The sequence below is a fragment of the Heloderma suspectum genome, chromosome 3, assembly GCF_057233095.1.
Source record: "Heloderma suspectum isolate Gila_16-S chromosome 3, 16-S_ref, whole genome shotgun sequence".
NCBI lineage: Eukaryota > Metazoa > Chordata > Lepidosauria > Squamata > Helodermatidae > Heloderma > Heloderma suspectum.
The window spans coordinates 274,291,084-274,318,020 of record NC_139460.1 but is presented as its reverse complement, the minus strand read 5'-3'; the positions used below and the strand labels follow the sequence as shown (position 1 = coordinate 274,318,020).

The 26,937-nt window shown below is 41.7% G+C and overlaps 1 protein-coding gene across 2 annotated transcripts in view; it reads right to left on the bottom strand.

Moving 5' to 3' along the window:
* Nucleotides 1-26,937, bottom strand: part of ST6GAL1 (ST6 beta-galactoside alpha-2,6-sialyltransferase 1) — a 114,571-nt gene that overhangs the window by 52,940 nt on the left and 34,694 nt on the right. Inside the window, exon 1 of one of the 2 annotated variants that reach the window (XM_084847044.1) lies at nt 7,736-7,897. The exons of the other annotated variant lie outside the window; for it this stretch is intronic. The gene's annotated coding sequence lies outside the window, so the exon portion shown is untranslated. Of the gene's footprint in view, nt 1-7,735; nt 7,898-26,937 lie in introns of those variants that run through there. 2 annotated transcript variants of the gene reach the window in all.

Sequence of the window (26,937 nt, the reverse complement as noted above, 5' to 3'; positions counted from 1 at the left end):
AGCTATTTAGGAGAAATTAAAGTGGAGGGGGTGAAAGAAGTTTGTGGAGGCTGATTGCATCCTTTGCTGTACTGAAGCCACTAAATTTCTGCAGAAGGCAAAGGTTTTGGGCAGTAAAATCAGATGTTGTGTGAAATACTAGTATTTCACATGGAGCTCTTTCTTTCTTTTGTTCTCCCTCTTCAAACTTTCATTGCAAGGAAGCTCCCAACAGTGGGCATGTAAGAGCAGAAAAGTAGGGGGAGAGAGAGAAAAAACAATGAGCAGACTGTGGAAGGAAAGGTGGCAGTCTCCCCTCTAGTTTAAACAGCTGGTTCATTCATACTGGAGTCCCTACTGGTCTGCCCAGGGAGTGAGTCCTAAGGCCTCCTAGTAACAGCAAGGCTACTGAGTTCAGAGGGAAGAAGCAGGCTTGTATTAAGTACGGCTGTGCACTGCTTTGGATCTGGATCCAAATTCCGAACAGAAGCCGGGCGATTCGGACCAAATCAGTCGAGATCTGAAGCAGGTCTGGATCAGTCTAAAGAGGGTGAGATTGGTCTGAAGTGGGTCTGATCACTTCAGATTATTCTGAAGCCCAGACAGCCTGTCTGGGAAATGTAACAATTTCCTTAAGATTAGGGAGTGGGAAGGGAGGAACTGAGCCTTGGCAAGTGACATCTAGCTGCCAATAGAGCTGAACATTTAACCCAGCAGTCTCCAATCACAGTGGGGTGATTAGAGTGGGGTACAATCACTACTCTATAAGGAAAGGCTTCAATGTTTGGCCTATTTAATTTAGAAGAATTTAGAATAAAGGCAAATAAGGGGGAGGTTTATACAATTACATGGAGTAGTGAAAGTGGAGCAGTGCTGAGTTCAATGTGACTTTTCCCCAGGTAATGTGTATTGCAGCCAAAGAGATGTTGATTTTTTTTCCTTCCCTTAATGAGGAGCCTCAGGTCATCCAGTGAAACTGAATAGTGGCAGATTCATGGCAGACAAAAGGAAAGTACTATTTGCACTTTAAAAAAAACCATAGCTGACTGCCAGGTTCCCAAATTCCATGCAGTTATGTGAACCTCAGAATGTTATAGCTCTTTACTTAGACAGATTTTCTTGAAAAAAGCTCATTTTACCTGTGGCTAGCACAAAAGCCACTAGACCTAACTGTCTGAACTTTTGCAGGTTCAGTCAGCTCCATGGGGGCTACCAGGTCTCCATATTTCATGTATTTATCATACAAACTAAAAAAGTTATGACCATTTCTGTTTTCCAATGCGAGTCATGGGAAAATGTTGAAAAATAGCAACCAGGACAGCTCAAAAGATCTGGTGTCCAGCTCAGAAAATCTGGGGGCCATGTCCAGGTGGGTCCTCCACTAATGATGCCCCTGAAAACCAGAATAAAACCCAGCAGCAATGCAGAGACTTAAAATACAGATTTTAAACACCAAAGCTAAAAGACTAGGAAGCTAAAATACTGGGATCTTAAGATCATCTCTCTCTCTCTCTCTCACACACACACACACACACACACACACACAGAGAGAGAGAGAGACTGGGCCACAGGTTGCCCATTCCTTTTGTCAAGGCTGGGTTGCTGCTACAGCACAGCTACATCCAGCAGCAGCCTCCCTCTAGCAGAATCAGGAAATAGGGTGTGTGGGGATGACTTCTCTTGTGCATCCTGTCTGGCAGTGGGGGGAATTGGGAGGCCAGGGCACACAAAGGACTTCCAAGGGCCACACGCAGCCCAGAGGTTGTGAGTTGCTTACCCCTGCTGTAAGGTAACAGCATTGTGTGGGCTTGCTATCTCTCTGAAGATCTGTCACAGGAGCACTGGACTTTGTTGGTCGGAGCACTAAGCCAGGAGTGCAGAGGCTCAGGGCCAAATCTGGCCTGGCAGAAGTCCCCAGAAGGCCATAGCCACTTCCCCTGGCCCCACTCCCCTTTCCCAACCACTGGTCATTGGATGGTTTTCCTGCTTTTGTGCAATTCTTTCCCATTCTAAAAGGGTGAAATGCCTCTCCTAAGGCTTAGTTACTGGTAGGAAGAGCTTTACACTAAAATATGCTGGTATTTTGGCCCTGTCCATCACTGGACTGCAGCCCCCAAGAGCTTCTCCGAAATGGAATTCAGCCCTCAAGCTGAAAGAGGTTCTGCAACCCCAGTTTATGCTATGCCTCCACCTATACCGGGGTTACTTTCAGAGTAGGCCTGTCTTGGATTTTAGGAAATAGCTGATTTTGCTTTACTGGATTTGCTGGGAAGACTATTGAGAAAATGCTACCCCACCTCTCTTAAAACGATACAAGATGTCTTATGAAATGCAAATGCTAAATATTAGTGATGAATAATTAAGATTCTGAAAATGTAAATAAGTAAAAAGTAGTAATTATATTTAAGGAAAGATACAGGTTCACAATGAATTTTGCGTAACTGGCATAAAAAATAATGGTCAAGTTGACCTGGATGGTATCCAAAGAGACAATATGGAGTTAAAGCCGTATCACTTGGTCCAAAAAGTTGAGTAATGAACAGCTATGAGACTGTATTATTCCAGGTCAAAAGTGTACTTAAAGTTTTCACTTATCAATTAATGAGCAAAAAATACTGTGTAAGGTATACACATTGAAAAGCTTGATATAAACATGTCTAGAAAAAAATTATAGACTTAGGTTTAATTGGTAAATTTTGAGGAAGGAGTTATCTTCTCAAAGGTATAATTCAAAATCCATTTTATCTAGCCTGAAAGGTATACGTGAAAGCCTTTTTTGTATGAATTTTTAAGAAATGTTTAATAACAATGAGATAATTAGGACTGTGAGCCCTAATTTATGGGACAGTAGATAAGATTAGCTACAAAGTAATTTCTACACAAAAAGGTATAAATATGTGCTGATTTTAGAATATGGGAGCTTTTTATTAGAAGCTCACTAGGCCTGTGTACCTGTCAGCTGAATAGCCTATTCAGTATTGAATGTGGAACTTGGTACTTAGAATGAGGTTTCTCCTTAGGACTATTATTAGTATTAGGACTAAAAGTCTAAGAACAAGAAATGTTTAGGGAATTCTATTTCCTGTTAAGCTACTAAGACCTAAGGATCTTTACCAATGCTCTGTTTAACAACAAAAAGTATTTTTATATACACAATATATTTTGATGTAATGCCACAAGTATATTTCTAATAATAATGAAAAATGGATCAAAAAAGATTTTCCTTTACTAATTCTTGTTAGTAGAAAGCCAAAATTGAATCCACCTAAAACAATTTTTGGTGTACACTTTGTTTGGCGTTAATGGTACTGGCATTGTGCTAGAGGCCCCTTATGCAAGCACAATGTAATCTATGTTCACGTTAGTCTCTTGGTGAATACTGCCCCTTGATTTTTCATCATATTATTGTAAGGATAAATATGCCTTCTTAGTAAGTATTCATAAGTTCAACCTGTAAGACACGTTGAGCATTTGCTTTAAAAAGGTTCTCCTTTGAACAGATTACTAATTCTTGTTCGTACAAAACCAAAATTGAATCCATTTGAAATGACTTTTGGTGTACACTTTGTCTGAAGTGTATTGATCATCTGTAGGTAGTTAACTGGCAGCCAATGGCTTCCTAAATACTGGAACTATAGATTGAAAACACTTCGCAAAGGCCAAATCCATAGGACTACCCATCACTTTCGTCAGTGCTGTCTCATCCCATTGGGAAATGAACACATATTACTAGTATCAATAGAAGAAACCAGCATTTATCTCCTTTGCCTCTTTTGGTACTTTCAGGTTTCCCCCCTTGTGCTGTTATTCCTCACTGCTTCTGGCAGCTATGACCCCTACCTCACCACCTGGCAGGTCTCTCTCTCTTACAAGCATACACACACAACGTTCATGCTCCTGCATCCTGATTTTTTTTTCCTACCCCCCAATGAAGTTTGTTTCTTGCCTTAGGCTGTTTGCATTTTGTTAGGCTCTAGTGAATTAGGTCATAAAATAATCTTTCTGAAGAAGAGACTGACTTGCAGAACAGGAAGAAGGGGGGGCAGTGCAGGGAGAGCCCAGAAGTGGCAGCCACTTAGGGCCAAAGCAGGCATTACTTAAATCCATATGTAGCAGTGACATTTTCCCCCCTCCATTTTTACTCTAGAGAAGGCACAGAGGGGAGCCCAATCTGGATCTTTAAACCATTAGTGGCCTCCTATCCCAGGCTCCTGATCTGGATTGGGCTCACTGTCTCTTCTCTAGAGCTATGTATGGATTTAAAGTCATGTTTGTTTCGGCCCCTAGTGCTAGATGCAGCTTACTGCCCCATGTTTGATGCTTGCTTACACCTCCTCAATGAACTCCAAGCTGACCAGGCAGTTGTAGCTAGGGGAGCTGACTCTTAGTTTGTTTCGGTTGGCTCATCAGCCCCCAGACTCATGCAAACTGTTGCTCTTCCTATACTGCAAGCTGTCATTCTTCTTTCACTCCACTCCATGGTTTAGACTTGGTAGAACAAACATGTGACATACTGCACTTATAATGGTATTAGGAAAAGAATGATTAGTTATCTAAGGCAGGAGACAATTTTTTGTTTCATTTTTCCAGAATGGAAGGTGATACAACCAATGCATCATTGCCCCTGGTCAGCACAGTTATCCTGTGATTTTCTCTGTTCACAAGTTTTGCTAGGGTTTGTGTGTTTCTTTTGAGTTTGTTTTTTTCAAAAAAACACAAAGCAAAAATCTGCAGAACCTATTTAACCATTCTCTCTCTCTCTTTCTCTCTCTCTCCCCCCCCCTCACATGCACTTCACATATATATTACCAAAGCTCTAACTGCCTTAAAAGTGATTATCTACTTCCATACTAAGAATATAAAGTAGAACAGAAAGACAGAATGGGTGCACATTCTGCAGTCCACTGAACTGCCTATTGCCAGAGGTCTCTCATTTAACAGTATACATGGAAACAAATCCACTTTAGAACAGGCTACAGTAGCAAACAAGCCAAAGGAAGTGGGGGAAGTGCAGACAATGCATATAAATATTCTCAACAGTCATTACAAGAAACACTGTAAAAAGAAGAGCGAAGCCACAGTAAATGTGGAGCCCTGTAAAAGTTTTGAACAGCTTTCAGTTCACTGTTCACTTCATTTGCCACTGCACACAGGAGCAACTATTTCCTAGGCAACACAAGATCCTTTGGAAATAAAAGAGGAGATATGACCAGCAGAGCTTATAAAAAGGTCAGACCAACACTGACAAGCACATGCATTTATGGCTCCCAAGTATGTGCTCTGCTTGAATTCAGGTTACTTTGCCCATCTGTCATGTGAACTTCTGTGTAGTTTTTCATGCACGTGTGGTGCTGCCTCACATCAAAAAGTTATTACTGGAACTAATGTCTGTCAGTATTGTAATGCCTATCTATGGTGAAACCACCGAGGGTCATCCAATGACGCCAAACAGTGAGAAATTCAGGACAGGCCAAAGGAAAAACTTCTCCACACAGCACATTATTAAACTATGGAATTTGCTTCCAAAAGATGGAATGATGCCACCAACTTGGATAGTTTTAAAAAAATGATTAGACAGATGGCGGATAAGGCTATTAATAACTACTAGTCATGATGCCTATGTATTACCTCCAGTATTAGAGCCAGTAGGCCCCTGTATTCCAGTTGCTGGGGAACAAGAGCAAAAGGGTGCTGTTGCTTGTAGGCTTCCCAGAAGAATTTAGCTGGCTACTGTGGGAAACAGGATGCTGGACTAGATAGGGTCTTCAGTCTGATCCAGCAGAGCTGTTACGTTCTTGACTACAATTTCCTCCTCTAAGCATCCTGTAAGCATTTGGATCCCATGTTTATTCACATTAATTCTCTGAGCAATGTGACATACAGAATCAGCACCTATATCATTGTATACGAATGAGCAAGTCTATTTAGAAATGGGAAGTTTTCCCTGTTTTTTGCAAATGGTAACCTGATTGATTCCAAATGGGTGGGGGGCGGGAGAGAGCCTGGAGTGGCAGATTTCCCAATGAACAATAATTCCACAGCATTTGGCCCTTTTAGAAAACTAACTGACCTTTTAAACTCTATTCACTTGCTATGGCTGAGCACCTTCTTTCTAATGTTTAAATGAAAGCCTGAGAAAATGTACTGCACAATCAGATAAAAATGACACAAAAATCAGATATCTCAGTCATGAGAACCAGTGAATGTTCTCCATGCCTGTCTTCCTTTTTGGAATTGAACTGATGCACTGAAGTGAATCGGACTCTCCACTGCCCGGGTAGCGGCATAATTAGCATTTGGCTTCACAGTCCCCTTCACGGTAAAAATACTGACATAAAATCCAATGCTAACACTTCTCTTCAGCTACATTTTTTTAAAAATGAGATCTGCTAAGTCAGACTTCCCCAACCCGGTGCTCTCCAGTTATGTTGGACTACAATTCTCATAATTTCCAGCAAGCATGGACATTTGCTATGTCCAACACCTCTGGAGGGCACTAGGTTGGCGAAGGCAGTATGTGTGCTTAACAACAACAACAGTATTCTTTTTTTAAAAAACCCTTCAGTTAGGTGACTAAAAATTGCAGATTTGTTGTCTTTCCCACCCCTACCATACAATTTTCAAATTATGCCATTTTGAAACTACTGGAATTAAACTAACTAATACTACATTAGAGAGCTCTGGGGGAAAATAGTATGGAGACAAAATAGTAAACAAAATACAAGTTCTAGATAATTGGAGAGTCAGTGTGATGTAGTGGTTAAAATGTAGGACTAGGACTGGAGAGACGTGGCTTCTAGTCCTCACTCACCCAAGGAGATCACTGAGTGACTTTGGGCAAGTCACTGACTCTCAGCCTAACCTACCCCATAGGGTTGTTGTGAGGAGAGCAGGAGGATCACATACACTGTCTTGGGCTCCTTGGAAGATAGGTGGGATATAAATGTGACAGATAAATAAACAGTTCTTTAACATCTTGCAGTTATGCTGTTACGGCAATACTGACGTATGGATATGTCATTTAATACCATGTTATTTTTTCTGTAATAATTATATACAACAACACATATAATTGTTTTAATATGAGTTACAGTGTGTTTGGGAGTGTGTGAGTTTCCCTTTTAGGAGGCTGAAAGCAGGCTAGAGATCTGACTGTCCTGAGATGGAAAATTGCTGCAGGAAGAGAAATTAAGGGCAAGGACAGAGAATAGTAAAACTATGCTAAAAAGAGGCAAACAACTGTGGACTTTGTACCTAATAATGGACAGAAGGGTGAACTTTCTGTTCTGTGAACTTTTGATAATAAACCCACTGTTTGTCACTGGTCATCGGAAGATGAGAAGGTATATATAAATGGACTGTGCTTAAGAAAGAAAAGATTGTTATCATCCATCCACATAGGTGATCAGCAGGAGAAATCTAGTGCAGCAACTGTGTGCAGTCAGATTCCTGCCTCTGTCACCCACTGCTATTCTGACTGGCTATCAGAATATGTCTGCATGTGTGCTTGGTTAGGGACTAGAAACTTAGTATAACATCTGTTAACCTGCTATAATAAACCGAATTGAACTGAAGCTACTTTGTGGAGTCTCATTCATCTATCTTCTCATAAGGTCCCACAGATCTCAGTCAGCTTGATCATCTGGCTAGAGACCTGAAAGGTCATGATGATCATTGTCACACACTTAGGCTGCAAATCTATATTGATTTACTCAGGATAAAGGATAATATTGAGCCATTAATGTCACCTACTTACTCATCGGGGAGCTTGAGCATCACCTGTCATACAGGGTCTTCTGAGTCCAGACTAAGAATTCTTTATTTGGGCTTATCCACAGAACTCAGTCACTTTCACCAGATCCTGAAATGGCCTTCTCCAAAGTAGAAAGGTTTCCCCTTAGAATTATCACTAAGGGACAAAATAACAACCACAACAACCACCCAACTCCTTTGAAGCTGTTATTTGCACTGGGAGGAAATTTCATCAGGAACCCAGCAGGGAGGAAAGGGTTACTCACCCACCCTGCCCATGGTAAAATGTGTACATTAAGTGCAGACACATTCAAAGTTATATCTAGTTTGGCCTTATGGATCAGCAGCCATATACTTGCAACTGGATCCAAGCCTTGATGGACAGCATATCCCATTATAGGAAGAAAAGCACAATCTTTCTCAAAAGAACGCTTTTGGGGGTGGGCTTTCCTTTGGGCCTCTGTCGAATCAGCATTTGCTTTGGGTTCGTACCACTTGCAAATTATGTACCAGCCAATGGGGAAGTTAGTTTTGAAGGTGGCTCTGCCCTGCCTGGGTGCAAGTTACTAAAGGCAGCTGAGCAGGAAAGGAGATTGCTACCCATCAGGATGCAGATGTTCTCTAGCGATCACCACTTCACAGGATTCTTACGGTCTGTAGCCTTCAAGGGTGGAGTGGGGTGGGGATAGAATGTGGATTGAATTTCTAGATAGCTGGAGTATAAATGTACCCAAAGGAAGGTTCCTCTAGATTAAGACATGATGTTTAAGACAAATTGTGTGGTGGATCTTCCTAAGGATACATCATGTATGAGTGAGAGCTAATATAAGAGGAAGTTCGTCCTTTTCTCTCTCTCAGATTTTGAACACATCCTGATTGGTCCAAGAGACGGTAATTCCACTGCTTTTGTGCCTATCCACTTGCTACTGTTCAGACTGACATGATAATCCCATGTTTTGTGTGTGTGGCCTTTTTGGCTGCATGGGCTCCTCTAATTCCAGACTTTAAGAACAATGCTATGTCTAAACTGACCTTCCTTCCTTTGTACTTAGCCTCACCATTCTGACGGTGACACAGAGAGCTGCCAGCGGAATTGCCTGCCTTTGCCCTCACTTCATCAGCCAAACAGAAGCTTGAATAGCTTTTGTTTCAACTTGGCTTAACACAGGGGTGTTGAACCTCTTTCAGGCTGAAGGCTGAATTCAGTTTCAGAGAAGCTCTTGGGGGCCTGCATTCCATTGGTGGGCAGGGCCAAAGGCAAAAATGCCAAAAAAACAAAAACAAACCGAGCATATTGTAGCTTAAAGCTCTTACTTCCAGGAATGAGGTCTTAGGAGAGGCATTTCAACCCTTTAGAATGGAAAAAAAACTGTGCAAAAGCCAGGAAATTGGCCATTGGGTCCAGGGTAAGGGGCCTGGCCTTCTAGGGAGCCTTGGGGGGCTGGATTGGGACCCCAGGTGGACCAGATTTTGCCTAAGAGCCTGAGGTTCTGCACCTGTGGCTTAATGGAATGGCAAGAGTAAGGGACTTGATGGTTCTATGCTTCACCATATTCTGGAGCCACACAGCTCTTCTACCTCCATATTCTGGAACTTGTACCGACATGAGGCAAACTTACCCATTCATGTACACACAAATGTAGGATGCTAAGTGAGAATGAGAAGAGAAAATTCTCTGTCTTGATTCACACAAGCCTGAAATCCACACTAGTATGGAACAGATCTATGCTCAGGCCTATGACCATTGTGTTTTCAAGCTAATTGCATTTTACATTTCCATTATATTGGGAGATATTTATTTATTTATTGACCACTTCTCTCTTATTGAATGAAAAGAGTTCAGCAAAAGTGGAGATCTGATCACATGCAGATCTTCTTTGCTCCAGGAATAATACACATTTCTTCCTTACAGTGCTGCAGGAAATCTCACACTGGTTCGCAAACCATTCCCAACACAGGCTTGCTTTAGCAGAAGGATACTGTCCTAACAACTTCCTGTGCAATAATGTTCCTGTTCTTCTACAAAAGAAGACCCTATGGAAATAGTACTCTTTATTTTAAGTCAGCTGACACTCTCAAAAGGCTGTTCTTGGTTCATTTTAAATTATGTGTAAAGAGGATGGCATTCTGTTTTAGAAAACAAGATTTGTTTATTTTTCCCTAGCTCAGTGCTCTTCAAGAGGGCGAAAGAAAAAAAAAAACCCTTACAAGACAAAGTGAACAGTAACTGGGAGATGATGACTGCAGAGATCAGTGTCTGCAATATCAGCAATTTCAAGAGAAGCCGGATTGAAGGAGAATTTTATACCTGCTGCCTTCATCAACAGACAACAGAACGAAAGGAAAATATTACCTCTCAAGTATCAGAAGGAATATATGCAAAGCTTCGGTGTTCCATGAGCTCATACAACATATCTCATACCTGCTCTACCCATAAGTATTAAATAAGTTAACTTGCATAATATTTAGGAAAGGAAAGGAAAGGAAAGGAAAGGAAATGAAAGGTTCCTCCTGTGCAAGCACCGGGTCATTACTGACCCCTAGAGGGACGCCTGCTTATGCTGGCGTTTTCATGGCAGACTATAGCAGGGTGGTTTGCCATTGCCTTCCCCAGTCGTGACTACCTTTCCCCCAGCAAGCTGGGTACACATTTTACCGACCTCGGAAGGATGGAAGGCTGAGTCGACCTGAGCCAGCTACCTGGGACCCAGCTTCCACTGGGATTGAACTCAAGAAGATTAAAATAACTTAGTTAAATCATAAAGACAAATAGATAAAAAACACAACAATAGAAGAAATAAAACAGCATCCAACCCAAGAGAACCCCCTTCAGCAACAGGCCAGCTTATATGTCAAAAGCCTGCTTGAATAAAAACATCTTTGCCTACCAGCCTAAGGACAGCAGAGGGGAAGCCAACAGAGTACAGCCTTGGAGCAGTGACCAAGAAGGCCCTCTCTTGCACCAGCACCAAATAGAAACATATGGAGAGAGATCTATATCCTTCCCTATGGATGCTGGAAAACTGCTGAGACAATTTTGAGTAGAAAAACAACCCAAGAGGACAAGATTGACAAGGCCTTACCCTCCCTGTTAGTGCTCTGCTCAAGATTGAAGCCTGTCATAGCTAGCTGCCTTTTGTCTTAAAAACATGGTTAGGAACATAGAAAGCTCCCTTATACTGCAGCAGTCCTGACTGTTACCTGATTTGCATGGGTGGTGAGAAGTCAAAACAGCATTCTTCTTCTTGGCCCAAGTAAGACACTCCTACAGGCAGGCTGCCTCATACACTAACAAGTTTGAGACCCATGAATTCTACCAAAATATAGGGATGGACTTGATGGCCCTTATCTTCATCTTTTATCATTACCATCTTCTTTTAATATACATTTTAAAGGGATAATTACTCAGATACTTCTCAGTTTAGTATTCTGAGTCAGTGTATACTATATACAGATGGTTAGATGTGTCCTTCCTAGCCTCCAATGATCCAAGGGGTTTGTTCATCTGTTGTTTATGAAGAAACTGGAACATAACATGTGCATGTAGTGATATGTTTGCATGACTTTATTTATTTATGTATTTATTTCCAGGAATGCATCTAAATCTAAGGATCCCATAGCCCACCCACCTCTCCCAATCAATCCACTAGGTTTTATAATATTTCTCATTTTTATAATATGCGGAAAGATGTATTGGAATATTTCATTTCAATAGATCTTCCCACATCTCAGTTTCAGAGTAGAGCACATGAATAGGATGAAGAAGAAGGCTCTTTTTCTCACTGACCACACTCCCCAGTCCAGAGTGAGAAGGCTGTACTGGCACTGGAGAGCAGCACAGATCGACTCACCTCCACTGTGCCTCACTCCCATCATGGCAGTAGCTAAGAATATTCACATCAAGTTGCAAATGCCAGAAAGCTGCATGGTTAGAGTAAAACCATTTGCAGTACCTCTAACCATCTCAAGCTACATGGTTACAGTAAAACCATTTGCAGTACCTCTAACCATCTCAAGGAGATTTAGATGAATGCCCTGTTTGAGCACCTTCATTAAATGAATAAGAAGTGTCATGTATCACATTTGAGTAGAAATGCAACCTACAGGAGTTCTGCAAAAAAGAAGAATGGAGACTTTGAGGAAATACCAAGCTGTGTGCAGTAATAAGAAAAGTGTTGCTCAGCTAAGTATTTTCAGTACAAATTAGATTCCCCAGCTATGTTGAGAATGCAGCTGCTGCCAAGACTCCATTTCAGTACCTTGGTGACTGATATTTTTATGATTATATGAGTCACTGAAACTCCAAAGCCCATGAGATTTGCCCCTCTGCTTTCCTCCCACTGTTTAGAAAGCATGAAGTGTATTGCAGATCATCAGTGCTGTCACAGGTACTAACCAACAGAGATTCATAATGCTTGCATTGCCACAATCTGCACAGCACTCCAAGTAGTATTAGAAGTAGTCTCTGGGTAATAATATTTTTTTCCAGTGACAAAACACTGCTTTCTCAATGCTAGTGAAACCTAATTTCCCCACAGCAGACATGCTAGGTGGGGGGAAAGACATTTTTATCTCCTGCCACAACTGAGAAATAACTGCACATTCCTTACATGATAAAACAATCATCTGAAAAAGCCTGCAATACTAGGCTAAAGCCTTTCCAAAGGACAAGCACCCTAATCCTAACTATATACACTCAGGTCTAAAGGGCAAGCCAAGTTGGAGTGTGTCTGAAGAAGTACCTGTAAAAACAGAACAGAACTGCTGCTTGTTCTTGAAAGGATTCTGGCACTGTGCATCACTTCTAGCTTGGTCCATTCCCTCTTCCTCATGCACATCTCTCCAAAGCAGTTCAGACATAATAAATGAGAATACAACCATTCTTCTACACACTGAGGTCATTCAGGCAGACGGCTCACTGACTGGAATGTTGCTATAGTGCTGGAGCCCTAAAGCTATTAACTCCCTGGTGATGAAGGGGATGGAACCACAACCCATCCAATATGCCAGATTGGAAAATCCAGGAAACCAACGGAAAAGAATTAGGATCACATGAAGGAGATCTCCTATGTGGAGCTCTGTTAATACACACACACACACACACACACACTTCTGCAGTCCTCAGATAAAAGGCATTTGTGACACAGAAGAACCAAAGGGGAGACTGATTGATCTCTGAAAATAGGTTTCGGCTCAAGAAACAATCTGCAGCCTGGTTTGAACAGCAATGAATCAGCCATAACAGTATAAAGAAAAGCAGGCTGGGAGTCAGGGGTTTGGGAGTCCTAGTGGAGGAGAACTAACCAACACAACACTGTCCCCCATTACTTCCCATGGGTAAGAAACAGTATCCCAGCAAGTCCTTCCAATTGCTTTTGCCAGTAATTCTGCCAAAAGAGCAACAGGATTATTACTGCATCACTCTTTCCCTAGCATGCATGATTAGCTGATTGATCCTTAATCAGGTTAAGGGCCACTTCTTGAAATATCCTAACTCTCTTAAAGGCTCCCTCTGGTATCGCCTTAGTGGCATGGCAGCCAATGTAATGTCTGCTCCTTCTGGGCCACTCTGGTAACCCTGGAAGATCTGGACCACATGGGAGGAAACCAAACTGCAGCTCCTTCCCAAATCATCACTGCCCTCCCAGAAACTAGGGGAATTAGCCACATCATACCCACCTTCCACTTGATCTATAACTTCTGATGTTACCAGAGTGGCACAAAATGGGCATAACTGCAGTGGCTCCCACATTAAAATGGTAATTTGAAAAGGGGCCAAAGAGCAGTGAGAGACTGTCCAATGTGGTCAGTAAACACCACTTTAACCTACATCGAAGCCACCCTCATTCAGAAAACTTGGAGTAAGACTGACAAGGGAAGAGTTTTACACACACACACACACACACACACACACACTCCAAGGACTTGTGGGGAGATACTATATCCTGCCCTGTGTACCATTACACATAAATATTTTGATTTAGCATTTACAACAACAACAAAACTGTTTGTCCCACTGTTATAAGTGGCAAGCCAACACAATTCTCCTAAACACAATACTCAAACCATGCCTGTCAAGTTAATTATAGTTAATCAAAAAACCATTAAGCCATTACTAGAGCAGATGCATCCAAAAGAGCAGTAGGCCAAAAGCAGCAGTAGTTCCTTTCTGGCAGCTTTAGGCATTAGCTAAGGATCTATTAACATCAAAACAAAGGCAATTTGAAACTTAGCATCTTGAGCTCAGCTCAGAAGACAGAAAAACTAGCTGGCCAAAATCAAATTAAAATTTTCTTCCTTCTTTTCTACCCCACACAAGTACAAGCAGAATCAAAACTGTAGTTCTGATGAACTGCAGCTATTTAGAGATGTGTTGATCATGCGACATCTCATTCAAATCAAAACCCAAAGCTATGGAAATCTTAACAGGGAACATTGTGTTTTGCTTCTTTGTGCTATAAAATGTCCTCTATCCACCTGGCCTAGCTCCAATTGCACACAGGGGCTTACTTACTATGAACAGAAAACAGGGAATCTGCTCTACACACAAACCAATTTAATGGTCATGGCTAAATTGGCTGTATGGAGGATTGACATTATGTCTTACCTCACCAAGGTTTTCTGGTAAATATACTTCCATGAGAAGGAACAAGGAATTTTCAATAATTTTTTTTCCGGTAACCACAAAAATCCCAAGGATTCTCATCTTAAAAAATGAAACTAATGTGAATGTCCTAAAGCAAGGGTGGAGAACCTCAGGCCCAGGGGCCAAATCTGGTCCACCTGAGGTCCCAATCCAGGCCTCCGGGTTCCCCAAATGGTTATGGCCCCTTCCACTGGCCCCAAACCCTTTCCCCAACCACTGATTGCTTGGTGGTTTCCCAGCTTTCATGTAGTTTCCCCCCCCCATTCTAAACAATTGAAATGCCTCTCCTAAGGCTTAGTTCCTGACAATAAGAGCTTTAAGCTACACTATGCTGGTATTTTTCTCCTGCTGCTCTCGCCTTCCATCCTGCCCGCCACTGGAACATGGCCCCTGACAGCATCTTTAAAATGGAATTCATCTGTCAGGCTGAAAGAGGTTCTGCACCCCTGCCCTAAAGGATATATCTTTTTGACCCATGACCTCAATGGTGACTAAATGAAAAGGTCCTCTAATAAATGCATCATCCTTTTATCATTATTTATATGCTTTGTTTTTATAAAACCCTCCTCAGCAAGATTCAATGCAACTGTAACAACCTGGCACGATTTTACAGGAACAGTTTGTTCACTAGGTAAATAGCATCTTTTTGACCTAGCACAGTAGTCAAATTTTCTTTTTTTAGAATAGATTATGACTTCTTTATTGCACTCCTTTTTTCATAGTTTACAGACTTAAAAAATGTTCAGAGAAAACATTATTCAGGTTGGATTTTTTTGTATTTCATCCCAGCAATACCCTCCATAATTACTGCATGCTGGGTGCTACCATTACATAAAACCTGAAAGATTTTTGTATAATTGTTTTAAAATTGTAAGATTTTATAAGGACAGTTCATTCACCAGTTAAAGATGTATTGACAGGTCTTTGAACAATAACACTGGTCAGGGTCCCACAAATTTTGATTGGTATTGGCAGCCAACCCAAAATGTATGGTTGCCAGGGCCCTTTCCTTCCCTCAAGGGGCATAATCGTGTCCCTGACCTTGCTCTGCGCCTCCAAAATGCAAGGACCTTTGGAAGGATCCCAGTAACAAGTGGGGGAGTAATAAGTCATCCATAACACATAACATATGGATGCATATATTTGGAAAAATGGGCTTGGAAATATGCACAGATTTTCATGCAAAAAGAAAAATACAAAGCTCACAATCCAATATGAACTTGAGTCAGAATAAGCTTCGAGATGGATTTTATGCTGTATTTTGTGGTTTTAATTTTTGTGAACTGCCCAGAGAGCTTTGACTATTGGGAGGTATAGAAATGTAATGAATGAATGAATGAATAAATAAATAAATAAAGACTGATAAGAGGAAAACAAAACATAATATCACTATATAAATCCAGGATGCACTAACATAACACTTTTTGCAGTTAGTCACCTAAACTAAAAAGAAAAGAAATAATGTGGAACTAGAGGAGGAAATTAATTTTTTTTTTAAATGACCAGTTGGTTGGGACAGCTTCCCTACAAAACAAATCTTCAAAGGTTGGAACTTTTTAGTTTAGCCACACACACAAATCACTAACAGTAACCATGACAGAGACTTATAGAAGTTGTAGAGAGACAAGTTTGGAAATTGTTAGTGTGAAACAGCACCTTATTGTTCTTCAGGTGATGTGGTAAAAAGTATGCAGCATTGCTTGTATAAACTGAGAATTCCTTTCTGACAGAGTGTAATCCATAACCACTACAATCAATGGGACTTTTGCTATAGGCTTAAATACAATGTAGGTAATATTCTCTGTCCAGACTTTCTTCACATAAGCCTTTGACTTTGTGACTCATGATGCCTCATTCTTAGAGGAAAATTTCTGGCATGCTGAGTCACCAGCTAGAATGAACAAGCACACCTCCCAAGGTTATAACAGGACATCAACAGCACTACTTGAATTAAGTACATTCTCCATAGCAACTATTCCCAATGTGGCCATGTCATCCTTGGTCATTATCTTTTTCGTATTTCTATGTTAAATTTTAGAGTCAACATCAAATAACTACCTCAAGTCAGCAACAGAGGGCAGTAGCCCTCACACTGTATTAATCATATTAAATTGAAATTAATGGAGATTAAAAACTTGAGTAGAACAAGTTCACAGGGCTATCATCACAGCCCACAAAGCCAAGAGTCCTGAAACCACAAGTGCTCACAACTAAGAGTAAGCACCTCAGTTATAAAGTGCATGTAAAAACACTGGGTTGGATCCAGGCTTAGTCATGCTTTATGTAGACCCACTGAAATTAATGGGATTTAAGGTAGTCATGACTAACTTCTCCCATTAACTTATTTATTTATTACATGTCTATACTGCTCAATAGTCAAAGCTCCCTGGGCAGATTTCAATGGGTCTACTCCAGGGGGAGGCAACGTGGAGTCTATGGGCACCAGTGTGCCCCCAGAACCTTTCTTGGCACCCACTGATGTGCTCTTGACTTCCCACATAAATAAAAAATTAACATTTCTTACTGGTAGCAGGGATCACTTCAAAACAAAGAGAGAGCCTCGACGCAGCCATTTCCATTTCTCATGAATGCCTGTGGGCCACATGTGGGGCTAAGAGACATTCTTATGAAATGAAGGTGGCAGGCAACTGCAGGCTGATGCAGTCCTCTGCAGAGCACCCAGTCACCATGAAAAAGAAGGGAAGAAAGAAAAAGAGACTCCTGTTACTTCTGTCTGATAAGCTGGTGTGTGGGCAAGGGTGCTAAAGAGAGCAGGAGAAGCAGGTTTGGAAAGGCAGAAAGAGACCACCTGGAGGGCAGGGAAGCCAGCAGGGGCTGGGGGAGCCAGCTGAAAATAACTTGAGCGTTGGGGAGGGTTGTGTGCCTGTCTGAACGGTTGGAGGATGCATGTGTCTGGGAGAGGGGAAGAAGGAGAGAAAAAGGGTTTGTGGGATTTGATAACTTTTAATATATGTGCCAAATGGATCTGTTGTTCACAGCAGATGATACAGTATGATAAAATGTGCAACACTTCCATGGCAAACCACCCATGGCTTCCTAGAATTCTGGCTAAATCAAATTTTATTGCTAATATAAACAAATCTAGTCTACTCAGAGATAATGGTGGATTTCCAGGACTTACAGAGTCTTTCTACATGAGGCATTTATTGTGCGCTCATTATTCCTTACTTATGGTTGTCTATGGGTTCTTTAGATGATGTCATGATCTTCCAGTTTTGCTTTCATTTGTAAAAAGCACTTTCCGGGTTTTTTTTAGAGTGGTGAAAATTGGTGATTGTTTCTGAAAGTGAAAGAAAATGTATTTTCCTAATTGTGTAATTGCAATATTCTGCTATAGCACAGCACCACCTAGAGGTTATGTAGCAGAAAAGCAGGAAAGGAAAAGCTCTTTATGTAGAGCTTGGATCTCAATTTTGTGACAAAACCAAAAGCAGATACAGCGATTAACAGCCTCATGTAGAAAATCTCTTAATCATGCTCATGTCGTTTCTCTGTGAAGGGATATGACAAGACAGGCAGTGCTAAAGGGTAATTGACTTCTATAGTACTTCCATTTCTTTTTACTCACTTCCCTTTTACAACTCACTGAAAAGAAGCAAAGAAGCATTTGTGTCATGTTTCATCTGGTTTTCATTTTGTTGCTGTTGACATATAATCCCAGTTTTATGAATGGAAGAGAGACAGACAAAAGTATTATATGCTGGTTTTGATTGTGAGACAGCATGCTTCCCTGGCTCCAGACAAGCGGTGTGGCGTTGCTTACTGTCCAGAAATAGGTCTGTTTCCAGGGATGGGTGGGCATGAGAGCACTGTCATGAGAATTACTGGCAAGTAATTTATATTGCTTGCAACAGCTGACTGAAAACTTGTATTCAGTACATACCTTATATTTAATCTAATTTAAGCTCCTTTTGTACTTACATTGGAACAAGGAATTAGTTTATTCTCTTGTTTATCTTGCATAAGGGGGATCAAGTTGATACTGTGAACTTGAACTTTCAATGAGCCCTTGACAAGGCTGTTTAGTCAAAGATCCCCACCCATGGACCCCAAAGGGGGGAGGGAGAAGAAGCATTCTCAAGATATAAAAGGGGGTGTCTGTCTGTGAATCAGCAACTGATCAGACAATAAGCATCTAGACACCAACTGCCAGTTGTCACTGCAGAAAGAAATGCTGATGTATCTCCCTTGTAGAGAGGACCTAGGAAGAAGTTGCCAGCCAAGTCCACACCTTCACAGACATGAAGATAACACAATTACTCTAGATAACCCATCTCAAATCATCATGTGCTTCCCGAAAAAGTAGAATGACGACAGCCTTGTAACCGCAAATGTTACTAGATCTGTTTTTTTCCTATCCACCTGCCTAGTTTGGCCCTTTCTCTATTCTAGTTGATTACTCCTTCGGTGCCTGATTGCCTAAAGACAATTCTTACTTGCCCAAAGCAACCAGACTACGGGCAATTAACAACCTATCTCAACTTTTTTATGACAATGGCCATCTAGTTTCCATTCAGTTATCTTGAGAAGAAAATCATGAACCTGCTGATTAATCAAGGCCTGCTGATTAATCAAGGGTTGGTGTTTTTTTCCCAATAATCTCAGACCAATCCCTTGATAAACAAACACCATGACTCCTGCCCCATCTGCAGGAAACTGAAGATAAGAGGTTGTCATTAGAGGGTATGTAGTCCTGTATCTTTTAACAAATAATGGAGACTCTGAGAACCCAAAGTGATGGAAGTTCCTTGTTTCCATATATCTGGAGTTTTCTTTTTCCCCTCCATACATAACCAATTACACAAGCTCTTGATGCCTGTGGAAAAAAATATTTTGCTATTCATTCATTTCATTTCTATCCTGCTCAATAGCCAAAGCTGTCTAGGTGGCTCACAAAAATTGCAACCTCAAAATACAAAATAATAAAAAATGTAATATAAAATCTTTAACATGCAACATTTAAAAACAATATAAAACAGCTAAAAACCACTAACTGTACATATTTTTGCAAATCCTGGTTTGGGGTACATATTAAAGTTACTTACATGAGCTCACAGGAAACATCACCTTAGGGAAAAATGATTATCAAATACAAATTGGAAGTATGCTCTGTTGATGATCCTTACTAGCAGATTTTCCCCACTGCATCTTCAATTCTTTCACTAGGCCAAAGCATAGCTTTATAGGAACTGCACAGATTCACATTGACTCCCCACAAATATACTTTTGATCAGGGGCTGACCTGAGGAGAGCTTTTGCTTTCTTCACAACAACAGCCTTATTTCCTGTTTCTTGTAGAAGTTGTGGAAGGCGTCCGTTAGCACCCAGCCACAGCCTTCCGATAGAGGGGAGTATTGACTATCTGCCGGGTCCGGGCCCTGGATGGTCAGTATCAGGACACCTTTCAGGTTAGGCTAACAGCATATATGTGGAAGGTCACACACTGGCCAAAAATGGATTCTCACGGCAGCCCACTTCCTTCTGTCCACTTTCTCCATTTGTACTCCTCTCTCCATCTCTCTCATTGCTACAGTTATTTCCTCCCACACACACCTTTTAACAACCCACAGAATTGACTGCTGGTACATATTATGCTTCTACTCATAAAACAAACATGATTTCTCAAATATAGCAATAAAAACTAAAAATACGTATCTTTTAAAACTTGTACCTTGAGAAAGACACATCTTGAACCAGCACAGGTGAGCATAACATGAGCCAATATAAACAAGCATGAAGAACCCAGAGGACAAAGAGCACACCTGCCTAAAGCAGCTACTCAGTAGGGCTGTGCACGGATGCCTCGATCCGCCTTGGAGGCCTGCTTTGCTTTGGGGGACCCCTGACCCACTTTGGCCTCTGGAGCCGAAGCAGGATTTGGATGCCTGAATTCCACTTCAGCCCCCCCCCCACTGCCCCCACTGCGCAAGCCCCAGCTCCTTACCTGGGCCCTCAGGACGCGCCGGCAGCCTTCTTTCTCTTCCAGGGATTCGCCATTGTTAACATGGCGATTCCCTGTATTTCTGGAAATACAGGGAGTCATCATGTTAACAATGGCAACTCCCTGGAAGAGGAAGAGGCTGATGGAGTGTGTCCCAAGGGTCCAGGTAAGCAGCTGGCAGCTGGGTGGGAGTGGCGGCAAGGCTGGGCTTCTAGAGCACTCTGAAGCACTACTGAAGCACTTCAGAGTTACATGACCTGCTTCGTACCCCCTCCGCCTCGCCTCGGAAGCGGCCTGAAGTGCCCCACTTCAGTTCAGTACTTGGGCTTTGGGCTGAAGTGGTGCACAGTCCTAGTACTCCCATATAACTGTCAAGGGCTCCTTGGCAGCCTCTTTCAGTCTAATCCAGTAGCCAAGTCCAGACACAGACAAAGGGATTCTTTTCAAAGCTTTATTCCTTTTTTACAACTTAACAACTCTACTGTTAGCAACTAGCTATGAGCAGCAGAGTACCTATGCCCTAAGTTGGAACAGTTGGTCCCCGTTTGAAGGAGAATCACTGGCAGACCCTGAACTTATGGGCTAGGGAGAGTCCCTCCCCTTTTCCCTTGGATCCTCTGGGCGCAACCGTTGCCTGCGTGCCAACCGGGCACTACGCCTCCTTTCTGCGCCCTCTCACTCCCGGGACCGCTATCTATGTCAGGAATGCTGGTGGGAGGAATCTCTGCCAGCTGTTGGCCCTGGGAAGGGTGAGCGCACTCCTCTCCCAGGAGCGGCTGCTCCACCTCAGAATCAGAACTACTCTGGGATTCTATGAGCTCAGTGTCCACCCTGACAATAACAAAGATACTAACACATGGATCAGACCCTGTAACAAACCCAGATATCAATTCCGAGCCCTTATCTTCTATGGCAACAGCGTTACAAGACAAAATGATGTCATGTACAACATCAGGGGTTCATTCACCTGCTCATCTTCCAATGGGATATATGTCATCATCTGCCAGCAAAGCCCTTCTGCATACTACATAGGACAAACAGTAGAGCCAATCTCTACACAAAAGGATAAATGGACACAATTCTGTGATCAGTAGTGGCAATATTCAAAAACCAGTGGGCAAATATTTCAGCCTGCCAGGACATTCTGTCACTGACCTTAAAGTGGCAAAGGAACTTCAAAGGAAGACTAGAACATGAAGCTGCTGAATTAACATTATCAAAAGGTTTGATTCTATCTCCTGCAGTTGGAATGAGGATAAAGGTTTTTATCACACTATATGTTAATAATATGTTAACCCAATGCCAGGATGTTTGTATTATCAGCAACAAATGTTTGCCCATGAAAATTTGGCTCAGCCTTACAAATAAGCTATTTATTCAACCAATTTTCTCCTCAGCTGTGTTGGTCCTATCTTCTGTCTAAAATCCCTCCTTCTTAGGCACCCTCTTGTAGGAAACACATGATGCTTTGCATTCTATGATCTATTTATTTTCATCCTTCTTCTACCAGCTGCTGGGATGGCCCAGTATTGCTAGACCCACAAGAAGGTGATGCAGTAGCATTATATGATTATATCAGTATAAGAGAAATTGCTAGGAATCAGAACAGGAATCTCATAGACAGTAAAAAGGACAGACTCCAAATCATTTGAGTAAGGAATCGTCAACAATCAATAAACATGAAAACAGAGAATATCAGACTTGCTGAAACTGTGGCAACAGGTAATATAAGAGAATAAATTTCTATCAGCTACATTTTAAATACATCTCAATAGAATACAGTGTATCTTTCTTCTTCTATATTCTAAAAGACAAATTAGACAAATTATAGCCTTATGTAGTATGGTATAATTTTTAAGAAAGGAAAATGTAAGAGGTTGTTATTGTTGAATGTAAACAGTGCAGTCCTATGCATGTCTGGTCTGAAAAAAATACTGTTCTTGAGTTCAGTGAGACTTTTTGTTGTTGTTCAGTCGTTCAGTCATGTCTGACTCTTCGTGACCCCATGGACCATAACACACCAGGCCTTCCTGTCCTGCGCTCTCTCCCGGAGTGTGCTCAAGTTCATATTCATTGCATCGGTGATGCTATCTAGCCATCTCATCCTCTGTCGTCCCCTTCTCCTTTTGCCTTCAGTCTTTCCCAGCATCAGGGTCTTTTCCAGAGAGTTTTCTCTTCGCATTAGGTGGCCAAAATATTGGAGCTTCAGCTTCAGTATCTGTCCTTCCAATGAGCAGTCAGGGTTGATTTCCTGTAGGATGGACTGATTTGACCTCCTTGCAGTCCAGGGGACTCGTAGGAGTCTTCTCCAGCACCACAGTTCGAAAGCATCAATTCTTCGGCGCTCAGCCTTCCTTATAGTCCAGCTCTCACAGCCATACATTACTACTGGGAAAACCATAGCTTTGATTAGACGGACCTTTGTCGGCAAGGTGATGTCTCTGCTTCTTACTATGCTGTCTAGGTTTGCCACAGCTTTCCTCCCAAGGAGCAAGCGTCTTTTAATTTCATGGCTACAGTCACTGTCTGCGGTGATCTTGGAGCCCAAGAAAGTAAAATCTGTCACTGCTTCCATTTCTTCTCCTTCTATATGCCAGGAAGTGATGGGGCCAGATGCCATGATCTTCGTTTTTTTAATGTTGAGTTTCAAACCAGCTTTTGCACTCTCCTCTTTCACCCTCAACAAGAGGCTCTTGAGATCCTCTTCGCTTTCTGCCATTAGGGTGGTATCGTCTGCATATCGAAGGTTGTTGATACTTCTCCCAGCAATCTTAATTCCGACCTGTGATTCATCCAACCCGGCGTTTCTCATGATGTACTCTGCATATAAGTTAAATAAGCAGGGTGACAATATGCAGCCTTGTCGTACTCCTTTCCCAATTTTGAACCACTCGGTTGTTCCATGTCTGGTTCTTACTGTTGCTTCTTGACCCTCGTACAGGTTTCTCAGGAGACAGGTAAGGTGGTCTGGTACTCCCATCACTTTAAGAATTTGCCACAGTTTGTTATGAGACTTACTCCCAGTTAAGTGTGCACAGGATTTCAGTCTAAACATTGGTTGTGTTTGCTCATCACTATAACCCCAAATTCTGGCTTAATAAACCACAATGTGCATGAGTTGCCTGCTCATGGACACAGTTTGTTCACTCCTGCTTTGCTTCTCCCTTCATGAGAGCAGATTAATAAACTAGGAAGGGTTTCAAACCTGGGATTATGATTAAGTGTGCTCAAACAAGCCAGGATTTGTAAGCCAGTTACAAACTATGGTTTAAAGCTGGCTTAAGGGCCTAGCTCATTTGGATGCATTGAACCACAATCCTGGGTTCAGACATCACTCACAGCTATCCTTTCCTGTTTTGTTTATCCACTTGTGCAAAGGGAGGGTTCAAGTGAGAGCGAACTGACTGCATGCAGCAGCATCCTACTCATTCACACTGGCTTAAAGAAACATCTGAGTGGGCTTGGAGAATCTTGGAGCACAGAAACTTGGAGGGGGAGATGGGTCAATCACTTGGAAAACTGACTTGAAGAAGAAATGAAGAGAGGCAGCAGATGGACCAAAAGAGAAGGCTAGAAGTTTTTTGAAACAGAGAACTTTGTGGATTACAGGAACCTTTGAGGAATAGAATAAATTTGTGGGATACAATAACCTTTGCGGAATGCAGTAACTTTGTGAAATACAGTAGCCTTTGTGGAATATAATCATTTCTGTGGTTTATCGTTGAAGGCTTTATCTTCTCCTTAGGGACACTGCTTAACTATTCCTTTTCTTTAAGTGTTCTTATATTTTGGGTGTTCCTATAAGTTAATTTGTATGTATGAGTTGTTCTTTATTTGTCAATCATTTTAGATTTGTCTGTTCATATTTATTAATTACAAAATTGTTCCAAAGTTCATGTTGCATGTGTCACTTTAAGTGGGAGTGTAAATGGAATCTGGCCCATTATTGATGTGAAATGGCAAGTAACACATCAATAGGAGTTACATGCTGATAAAAGACATTTCAGAATCTGCTAAAGAAGAAATCATTGCAGGGCAATATTTTAATGGGAACACTAATTCCATAATTGATTGATCAAGTAAAATTAAGAGAATAACCAGGCCCCTACCAAGAAACTTTTCAAATGGGATTAAACCTTACAAACAGCAGATGCCTGGAGATTTTTGAACCCTAAAGTAAGAAATTATACCTATTGCTTCATCCCTAATCTGTTCTTGGTGCGATATCAGTTACACCAAGATACCCACCCTGTACACCTCCCTCCCAAGCAGAGGTAAGATAATTTTTTCTTAACAAAAAAGGAGGGAGTATGTGTGTGTGTGTGTGAGAGAGAGAGAGAGAGAGAAAGAGAGAGAGAGAGAGAGAGAAGAGCAGGAAAGGTGGAACCTGATGTAACTTAATAAAACTAGGCACGACATATTCTTGACAAGACTAGCAGTCTGACAAGGCAAAATACTTGCAGGAAGCATTGAAGAACTAACCTGTATATTTGAGCAACACTCAAGTCACCTCTACAATATTAATATTATGATACTATTTAATGAATTCATATTCACCTTCATGCATATGGTACTTTATAGCATAGGCAAAAGCTCCAATGAGCATGCCAACATAAACTTTGACAATGAGCAAAGAATAGATAGAAAAGGGTCCAAAGTAATGAATGTGCAAAGATGCACTTACACATACTTAAACCTTCTTTCACAATATGAGATACCAGAGAGCTGTATATCCCACACAGGAATGTAACAAATTCTTTGTAGTATTTAAAGCTTTTTTCTCCTTTCAGAACCAAAACTAATTGTGGCAGTGGGATGAGGGGGATGTCTGTTAATTATCACCAGGAAGATCACACAGACAACCCTAGACTAAGAGCCCTGTGACTATCGAAGTCCAGTCTTTTTCATTTTCTTTACAGATTATAAGATCAAATTCTCCAAAAGTAATCAGAGATTTTCTTCATTCAGTTGTACTTGCACTTTATTATACCGTATACCTTGAATACTGTTCAAAGCTAAGAACTTGGGTCCTATCTGCAGACCTTCCTACAAAAACTATAAGCTATGATCCAGCCAAAGATTTAGGACAGACAGGTAAGCTTTCCTTCCCCTTCCTTTGCTTACCACAAAATCAGTGAGACTTGAAACTCCTTAACTTTGGCTGGATCATGCCTACTGAATCTATTTAATGAATAAAAGGGGAGGGGAATTATCCTTAAACAAAAAAGGGGTATATGTACAGGTTTGTGGTTTCTAGTCCACCCTGTCCCAAGACCTCCAGGTTGGTTAGAATATAGTATCTTGAGAAAATTCCAGGGGCCAAAAGCTTATAATCCAAATTAGACGACACTCTCCACTTCCACAGTAAATACCCATGAGGGGAGCAGGTCTTAAACGATGTTCTTCTGATTTAATAGCTTACAAGCAGTCATAAGGAACTATCCCAAAACCTGGGTGGTCACAGGCTGAGTCCTGGGACAATATCCCTTATCAGGATTGATCCCCAAGATCCCTGTTTCAGATTGGCTGCTGCTTGGATAAACTCTGAGGGCCAGGCTGGTACCTTCTTAATACACCAAGGATCCATTTGTGCTAAAGCACCCCTGAAGTCTCTGCTACTTTCTTTGCGGGCTTACCAGATATCTATTCTGCTTTTCTCCTCCTCATGTCCTTCAGTGAGTCCAGTCAGACACAACTACGAGATCTGCGTCCTACCCTACTCCTGGCTGCTCTTAGAGAAGGACAGCTGTTTCATTTCAAGTGTGCTGTGGACCTTGCTTCTGTTGCTAAGTGTTTCTTCATCCTGATTCTGAAGGCTACCTTATCCTGACATGCTTATCTGGCTTAGCTTGACATCTCCCTAAGCCTAGAGAGTTCCTGTACAATCCACCAGCATGCGTCCTTGGAAGGAAGCCTCACTGAAATAAATGTGCAGTTGGGGTGGCTGTCGCGGGGAAATCTGGCCCTTTTGGGGCTCACTGGCTTTCCCCAGAGCCCCTGGCCCCCGGCCCAGCTTGCCTTTGCAATCAGAAGACTCCCCCCCCCACCGCTCAATCTGGGAACTTTCTCAGTTTTTTTTTTAAATTGCCATTAAAACAAATTGCAACTGCAATTTGTGTAATTTATGCAAATTTTGACTATAATTTGCTTAATTGCGGCCATAATATGCTTAATTTTGTACAAACTGCAGGTGCAATTTGCACAAATTAAGCAAATTATGGCTGCAATTTGCGCAAATTACGTCCCAAATTTGTGTACATTAGCAATTTGCATAAATGCTGATTTAAAAACACCCCTTCCCCAATCTGTGAGCTGTTTGTGGGTAAGTGAGCCGGAGTCTGGGGGGCCAAGCTGCTGAAAGCCCGGCAAACTCCACCCCCAAACAGATTCTTCCAATTTCCTTAAATGTGACTTGCTTCCATGAAAGTGTAATTGGACTGTATTGTTAATGCTGATTTGCAGATTAGGCATGTAGCTGTATATATATGGGGTTGGATCTAGATTTAAGCACATTCAACTGGCCTGGCAAAAACAGACTTCCCCACTACATCCACCTCATGACAGCCCCTCCAGCTCCCTGAAAATGCAACACAGATGA